This window comes from Hylobates moloch, unplaced genomic scaffold, assembly GCF_009828535.3.
Source record: "Hylobates moloch isolate HMO894 unplaced genomic scaffold, HMol_V3 SCAFFOLD_5, whole genome shotgun sequence".
Classification (NCBI taxonomy): domain Eukaryota; kingdom Metazoa; phylum Chordata; class Mammalia; order Primates; family Hylobatidae; genus Hylobates; species Hylobates moloch.
In genome coordinates, this window is record NW_026652280.1 from 52,103,300 (window position 1) to 52,112,561 (window position 9,262).

Sequence of the window (9,262 nt, forward strand, 5' to 3'; positions counted from 1 at the left end):
TCTTCTATGGATAATCAAGACTGGCTGAGAGATCGGTTCATCTCTCCTCTTATTTCCCTAAACTGTCCCCCTCTGATTAACTCAATAATCCTTATATCTCCCTATAATAACCTACCATCTGCTTCTAGTTTTAGCCTCTTTCTAAAAGTAAGTTGAAAATAATATCTGATTTCTCATACTTTTATTGTTGATAATAGATGAGTATGCCACCTTTTTTGTGAGAATAAGACATTGTGCTGAGCATGGTTTGTAAAAAGGTATGACAAAGTCTCTCTATGTAAGTGATTTGCAGTTTAATTAAAGAGAAGGGATGACTACAACAGTGGAACAGAATAAGTGACAAGTTGTACGGAGGCTTCTTCCCAGCATGACATTCTCCATGTGGAGTCTGAGGGTTCGGATAAGGTGAGACTTAGATGTGCTTTGCAGGAAGGATATTAATACACCACTAATAGGTGTGATAGTACTTTAATAGTAATGGCAATACTGATAGCTAGCATTGATTATTTTCTATGCAAGGCATTATATTAAGCATTCCATGACAATTATCCTATTAAATCTTCATCACATCTCTGGTTTAAAATGAACTTTTATTATTACCCCCATTTTAGAGAGGAAAATATTGAGAGTTAGAGATGTATATAACCTTCCCATGATTACTTAGCTAATAAGTGGTGAAGATGAAACGGATAAAAGCCCAAGACAGTATGACCCCTAGATCTGTCTCAGTTGTAGGCAGGAGGACCTGCAAAGATAAATATGTCTTATTTGGATCCACTTACCATAATTTGGAATTGTTAGCTTTTAAATTATGCACGAATTAGTGAGCCAATTTCCCTGGATTTCAGTATGATGGCTTTAAAATCAAGGAACTGTACATTTTGGTTTACTTAATGGGCTGATAAACGGCCAGGATTGTGAATTCATTGTTAAACATTAGCCTGGAAGTGAAAGATAAGAATGCACATGCTTTGTCTACAGATGGAGCAAGTTGTCATTCAAAGCTGCAAAATACAGCTAAGGAGTTTAAGAACTGAGGGGAACATAAGTTCAAGACCCAAGAGGAGAATATGAGACCAGACAATATGCCAATTAATGGAATTAAACTGAAAAGATTTAAAATGAGGTCCCCTCAGGAGACAATGTAAAAGAAGAGGAAGTTAATTCAATAAGGACAAAAGGATAAGTGAGCTAACTGTGAGAGGATCAGAATATTTAAAGTTGATAGCGTCTTAAGAATTAAAGAACATTGGCTTGTGACTGCTGTGAATTTATTATGCCCCAGTAGTTCGGTCTAATTTGGTCCCCTTCATCCTCTGAACAAATATGCCATCCTGAGATTCCAGGACAAAAGAAATAATCCTTTTCATTGCAGTCAAGCTATAAAAGTGATTATGATCAGCAGCCATTCACAGAGGAATAAATAAAGGACCCATCCATCATGCTAGTAAAGTTTTCTGTCCATCTGCCATGTTGCATTTCAAAGGCTGTTTCACCACATTTTGGTTGTTTTCAAAGATGTACTTTAAAAAAAATAAATTTTATATTTGGAAACTCCCCAGGACACTGAGAGTTTAAGTGTACAAATGTAATTTATCTTGTGCTAAGCAGGTTTTAAAGTGCCGAAGGCATGGTAGGGGGTAGATAATAGGGTGCAATAAAGTGGATCTGTATGTCTCTGTAGCAAATAACTGAAAATATGAATTTAAGAAATTCTATTATGGGATATATTCTCTAGAAAAGCAGTTGTGCAGTGCTGTTATTCAACCATGTTTCAACAAATGTGCCTCTAAAGACCAGCATCTAAAGACCACAGCAGGGAGTGGGTTTAGAATGTTACACCAAAGCATTCAATCCTCTTAACCCAACTTTGGCAAATGCAAATGGGGAGGGACAGCATTGCCAAAGACATACAATCAGTAGCAGCAAATAATATCTGAGGACACAGGCATATAAACTTGAGGAACCATTTATGGGCTAGAATGGTTTTTGCCAATGGGTGTCAATAAGGCCAAAACAAGCACCATCATATTATGGAGGTTTCTCATGTGATATTTATACCTGGAGACTATCACGCTTTATCATTGTTCTGTAGCTAATAAGTCACATTGTTTTATCTTTTATGAAACCCTGGTTTACGCAGATTTTATCATCTGAAAAATTCAGTATAAAACCATTACAACTTAGAGTATTTGGGGTGGACTCTTTTAGGGGGTGTGTGAACGACCTAGATTATTTAGCAAATCAATTCTACATTTAAAATATTTGGGCGGGGGCGGGGGCGTTCTGTTTCACTAAGCCTACGTATATGTACTATGTAACTAAAATTAGTTTCTTAAAGGTAGCAACAAAAAATGTTGTTAGTTCATAATGAAGTATAGTAGTGCTTTACACTCTGTAGTAATTCTCTGTTGTAAAGCATTTCTTAACATATTTGGTTCAAACTGGGGTTGGAGGATGGAGATTCTGCTCTATTAAACAGGCATTCCTGCCTCCCCTGTTTTTTGCTAGCTGTATTTTAAGAAACTCAACATTCAGCTTACTGGTGCAAATATGTCATGACACAATTTCTGCCACCCATCCATGCTAATGAATTGTAGCACTTAACTAAGAATAAAAAAGGATACTAGTGGGGCTCCTGGAATTCCTAAGAGCTTCTTAAGGAGGTCCTTCTCAGGACACAGTAAGTCTGACATTGCCATAGATTTGCTCTCCTAGAACTTTTAATATACTTTTAATAAAAGCTTATAAACATATACTCAAAAGGCCAAGGATGAGAAGCTATAGGTAAACTTCAATAAACTATACCTGAAATTTGAATACACATTTGAAACACATTTATGTTTGACATACAGCTCACTACTTTATGGCACAATCCATAGGTGAATGCCACTTTTCATGTTAGTTAATATTTGTTCCATTTCATGGGCGGCACCAGATTAACAATAGGGCCTTTTTATAATGTTGATCTATGGCAACATTTAGTCCAACACTTCTCTGCAATTCAGTGTCATGGTGGAAATGGAAGCTGCAGAAATAGATAATTAAAATACTCTTTATATTTGTGGAGGATAGATAGTAGGTACAAAAGAAAAAAAAAGTTAGAAAACATGATTCTTAAGAAGCCATAATACACAGATGTGGTACCCTATGCTAAGTGCCAACAGAGAAGGAGGTCGGGAGTGAACTAACAATTTTATGAAGGCTTTAGACTTTAACTCAATGATCTTTTCACGGGGTGGGCTAGAATGTACCAGGAACCTTATAGATTTTAGGTAATTTAATTCTAGTTCAAATAATAGAAGTTCTAAAAGTTAGTGTTGAGAAGATAGAAAATTATTGTGGGTTTGATTATTTGGAGAAGGTTTCATGGGGTAGCTGACCCTACAAATAGGTCTTATGAGACAAGACAGAATTAATTGATGTTGGAAAAATGTGTGTGGTGGTTGTAGGGGAAGAAGTCATTTGAGATAGATTGATTTAAGTAAGGCTAGTTGGGAGGAATCGGTGAACAGTATTTGGGGAATAAGCATTGTGACAGTTTTACTGTGCTTATCATTTGTCATTCCAGTGGCATTTCATTGATCCAAAGCCTATCAATAATTCATCTGACTTGTTTACTTTGATAGCCCCAGAAACACTTAAAGAGAGATCCTTTCATTTTTTTGAGATTCATGGAATCCAACAAATGATCATTCAGCAGAGCTATGGCAACTCCTTGTTCTGCAAATTGCAAATGTTGCAGCAAAGATGTTTGGCCATTGTATGGTCAGTATTGAAAGGTCAATGTTCTCTTTTTATATTTAGAGCAACCAAGGCTGCTTTAATTCCAGAGAAGGTGTCTAACTTATATTGTACCATGATTTGTTTAGTCAGCAAGAAAATTATCTTCTAATATAATTCTGAGATTGCTGACTATGAAATCTATTCAACTGTAAAGAAGCTACTGCTCCTTCAGCCAAAGAGAATTATGTGCCATCCAATCACGTGCTTGAGAAAGTCGCTAATCTCCCTATGAAGCACTCTTGAGCACCATGAGTGATGTGATCAAGCCAGGAGGAAAAGAAAGATCATTCTATAAAAAATAGGTATCAGAAAATTCAGACAAAGGGATCTGCAGCTTTTATTTCTTCTTTTTTTGTTGTTGGAAATGAGGCCAGCACATGGCTGCATGGCATTGTTAAAGTGATGTAGAAGACCTGAGCTTCTCTAGCTTAGCACTGCAAATCCAGAATTTACAAATGCATCCTAAGTTTCTCCAGATTTTCTTGTCTTCTGGACAAGAAAATTATTGTGGGTTTGATTATTTGGAGAAAATAAAATAACTCTAGTCCCTAATTCAGAAGATATTCTGGGCCCTTTCCTAAGAAATGTTAAGAATGCTTAGGGAGTACTTAGTGCAAACTGGGTGTCACTTGTCACCTCTCCAGACTGCCATCCAGGCATCTTCTTTCGTTTCTTCCTGCTGTCTCCTGACTGCTTCTTGTATTGCATTACTTTCCTTGGTCTGCTTTTCCCCACCTGTAGAGCTCCAGCTTACATTTCCCTAAGCCCCACTGAATTTAGACTTTTGTGTTCAAAAAGCTTTAGAAGTGACTTGAGACTATCATAAGAGAATTAACAAAAAAGCATAACTCAGAATTCAGCTGCTCCTAGAGGGCCCCTAAACCACGGTCTGTCAAAGATGGAGAGATGTCATGCTAGCTGTCTCTCTCTTGGGCCTCAGCATATTGGCACATTGCAGAGCCCCTCTCCTGCTTAGGTACACATGGTTTCTCTTTTCTTCTCACATCTTAGTCTTGGGGCCCACCAGGAAAAACTCCAAATTTTTCACGTACCTTAGGAATTTCTGCAGAAATTCAACCCCAATCCTTACCATGAAAGAGACTTCTTTCATTATTTCTAGATAAATTCCTTTTAGTTATTTCCGTCTCTTCCTCCATCCAAAGTTTGGGACCAAACAGCCCTGAAAGTACACCTCTTCTCCCCAGAATGCTGCCTCTACGAGCTGAAGTGCAGAAATAGCTATTGGCATCTGTTGTCCAAAAGACCACCAGGATGGCTAAACAGTAGAAAAGAGAGCTTTATTGGTGATCATGGTTTCCAAGCTGGGAAAAGAAAGTCTCCAGTGTGGAACAAAGGTGCTCTCTCTTTGAAAAGGGGAAGGACAGATTGGGTTTTATGCATTACAGGGTCTGTATCATGCATATTCAGCATGTTTGGGGAAAAAGCTATACATATTTATGGGGGGAGCTGAACGCATGCATAACAGGTAAACATACATGTAACATACATCACATGTTCACTTTAGGGCAGGCTTTTAGCATTAAAATGAGGTGCAGTTTGTCTCTTTACATCAAAAGGTGAACCATAAGACACAAAGACAATCTGTGCACATGGCCAGGCACGGTGGCTCATGCCTGAAATTCTAGCACTTTGGGAGGCTAAGGTGGGCGGTTCACCTGAGCTTAGTTTGAGACCAGCCTGGCCAACATGGTGAAACCCCGTCTGTACTAAACATACAAAAATTAGCAGGGCATGGTGGCAGGCACCTGTAATCCCTGCTACTCTGGAGGCTGAGGCAGGAGAATCACTTGAACTTGGGAGGCGGAGGTTGCAAACCACCCCCCCCAAAAAATCTTAGTTTTTATCCTAAAATGACTAACCTAAAAACAAAATAATATATGTATTTGGAAAAGGGCAAAAAATTTTCAATTTTCTCTGTTATTATTACCTATATCATTGGTACTGATTCTTTTCTAAGTTTACTGCTTTATAACTACATTTGTTACATTTAGTGATGAATATTGTAAAACTTCACCTATGGGCATCAAGTCCAATAAATGATGTTATTTTGGTGATCTTGGGAGTAAGAAATCTCCCCCACTCCCTGTTTTTATAGCTGACCTTTTCGGAAAGAAATCCCTTTTGAAAAGTCCCACTTTAATTTGTTATATTTTTCAAACTAGACTGTCACATATGCTCTAATGACACAGTTTTTCTTAAAGCCCCAAAATGAAACCAACACCATTTCTGTGATTTTTAACATTTCTCATGTGGTCTTATACATTGAGTACAATCTTCATTAATAATGTACTGTTTTGTACATGTTTTCCTTTTAAGGGTGTTTATACCCATCAGGATGGATCTCTTGCTATGCATATCAATAAAAAACATCTTGGAAAATGCCCCATTAGATATTACTTCAATGGAAAAGATCTCCTTAGTCAGAAAGGTTAAATGAAGTTCACAGAGAAGTTCTTTTGTGACTCCTAATATGGGGCTCAGTGGAGTTAAACACTTCCGTTACTTCATGAGAGCATTTAGTTTAGTGCTGAGCTGAAGTAAAGAAGTATGAAGCTTGGAAGATATACTTCTTCATTTATTTTGCATTTGCAGTATCCTCCCACACCTGATAGTAGGAACATCTGGATGCAAGTCTGTTTCTGCCCCAAATCAATGATCTATCATTTGTCTTTTAATGTCTCTAATCCTCAGCACACATTTACGAAAGAAGGAGATTATGCTTGTTGATGCTTGAAATCCTGTCTAGCTGCAAATCATATATATGATAATGGACTGGTATCTAGCATATATAAATAACTCTTACAACTCAATAACAAAATAAGAGGAGAAGAGGAAGGGCAGAGGGAAGGGGTGGGGTGCACCCAGCTCCTGGAAGGCAAGTATAATCAAAGCAACCCTGAACAGCCTGTGACAGATCCCAGTCCCTTGATGATCTGTGAGAAATCAAACTTCAGACACAACTAGTCACAAATGCAGCATTTCACGGAGACACAGTGTCACAATGACAAGGTTCCTGCTATCTGAATACAAATAGTGATGAGGGTAACACTGCTGCTTTGCTGCCAAACAGTATCTGCCATCATTTTTCTTCTATCTCCATTTATAAAAGATATGCACAAAAAAAAAAAGCATACAGATCTTTATAAACTGAAAATCTCCTCTTTCATCCCTTTCTCCTACACTCACTTCTGTCTTGAAACTATTGCTAACAGGGAAATTAATCTCATATTGCATAAAGTCACTTATGAAGAAATGGGACTTCAAGGTCATCCATTTTACTATTCTTGCAGAAAAATCATGAAATTTAGGGCTGGGCCTGATGGGATTTGCAGTGGTCCTGTCTCCCACCTTGAAAGCTACCACTGCCTTCAGATGCTCTCAAGATGGTGACCTCTCTGCGTTCCTCCTACAGCAGGAAGAACTGGGAAGAAGCAGACTTCCCCATTCTGTGCTAGATATGTCTTGCAGAAAACCCAGATATCCAAATAACCAAGGAGAAGTGTGGGAAGGAATGCAAAATCTGTGCCAAATCATTCAGTGTTTGGCTGGTGCCCTGGGGTTCACACGCATTTCAAGAAGACTGAAGAGTACCAAAGCTGCAGCAAATTAACTAATTTCTGTCAGACCTGCCTCTTAGTGGCAGAGTATGGCCTGTCCATCCAAGTTCATGATGCAGGACTATCCTTAGAAGATGACATGCCAAAGTTGGAGGTGAGCAAAAGTACTCCATTCAGAATATGGAAAGAGAGGTTTCTAACTGATGGAACACAGCCGGTTGGTCTGCTGGGGAAAGCCACATCTAGCAGTGACATGCTGAACAAACTGGCCCAGACCATATCCTACCACCTAAGAAATAAGGCCCACATTTGCTCCTTCTAGATGAAAGGAGAGAGTGAGAGAGGAGAGGCGCATCCATAAAGGCATGAGAGGCCTACAGATCCAGATGATACCCTTGCTGATAAGAATATTAAAGACCAGTATTATGGAATCAATGACTCTGGAACTGGAGCATAGAAGCTTCTAAATCAGGCTCTAACGATGCCTCATCTAGATCCACCAGAGGATAAGGCTATCACCACTCTATATGTTGATGGTATATTATAATGATGAGGGTATCATTACTGAGACCAAGCTAACAAATCATCTCTACCTATGTAGAGAGATCTGGATGATCACTGTGCAGAGACAGCAGTGTGCTTTTATTTTTATTTAATAATTTTTATTTTTATTTATTTATTTATTTATTGAGACAGAGTTTTGCTCTTTGTTGCCCAGGCTGGAGTACAGTGGCGTGATCTTGGCTCACTGCAACCTCTGCCTCCCAGGTTCAAGCGATTTTCTCACCTCAGCCTCCCGAGTAGCTGGGATTACAGGCATGTGCCACCACGCCCAGCTAATTTTGTATTTTTAGTAAAGGTGGGATTTCACCATATTGGTCAGGCTGGTCTCGAACTCCTGACCTCAGGTGATCTCCCCGCCTCGGCCTCCCAAAGTGCTGGGATTACAGGCATGAGCCACCACGCCTGGCCAACAGTGTGCTGCTTTTCCACAGGGCAGGCTGCAGAAGTGGCTGCTGAGAAGTCCTTTAATAAATTGACTGTCAACAGCTGCAGACTCAGTGTAAAATGGGGAAGATCCCAAGCAGCCAGAGGAAAAGAAAAAAAGGACAGAACCACAGACTCTGGGATCCAGCTAGAGCTCATTCTAGCTCTGCTAGGAGCTCCTTCCCCTCCTGCAGCAGCAGAAGATGCATCTGCCAACTCCTTCCACCTACTCTCAAGTGGCCCTCCAGCTATGGTGAACATTGCCCCACCTCCACCCCCAGGATTTGGGCTACACATATTCTACCCAACTGGACCACCTGCTCATTTCAAGGAGACTCCAGGATCAATCTACTGTCTCAGGACCACCAGAGGATGGGAGCTCTCGCCAGAAAACACAGCACTCCTGGCGTGTTATCACCGCTCTGGACCTCTATGGGAAAAAAAGGGGCACTTAAGAATCTCAATCAATGAATCTTGGAATGATATAGTTTTTTGTTTCTTGGAAAGAATATTCTTTTTAGTTTCCATGGCATCTGAATGTGTTCAGATATGTGCAGGTGAGAAATGACAGTCATGCTTTCCTATTGCATATTCAAAGCATCAGTGGACCTCAGATAAGCTGCCATCAAAACATCTGGTTGCTATGATAGCCTGACTAATAAAACCTACTGCCTATTCCCCCCACCTCTATGGTCAACAAGAGGCTGGGTGAATTGAACAATCCAACAAAGTTCCCATCCCATGTATACGTTCGTTTTGTCTCTTTTTAAGGGGGGATGGGGAATTGATCTGCAGTAAAAAAGCTTTTAAACATTCATAATCATAATAAAATGAGAACCTAATTTTAAAATGGGCAAAGTATCTGAATAGACATTTCTCAAAGAGTATATACAAATGATAAAATATGTATC

The 9,262-nt window shown here is 39.3% G+C and overlaps 1 pseudogene; it reads left to right on the top strand.

The window, feature by feature from the left end:
- Nucleotides 1-7,190: 7,190 nt before the first annotated feature.
- Nucleotides 7,191-8,822, top strand: LOC116467800 (pre-mRNA-splicing factor RBM22-like; annotated as a pseudogene).
- The last annotated feature ends 440 nt before the right edge of the window (nt 8,823-9,262 follow it).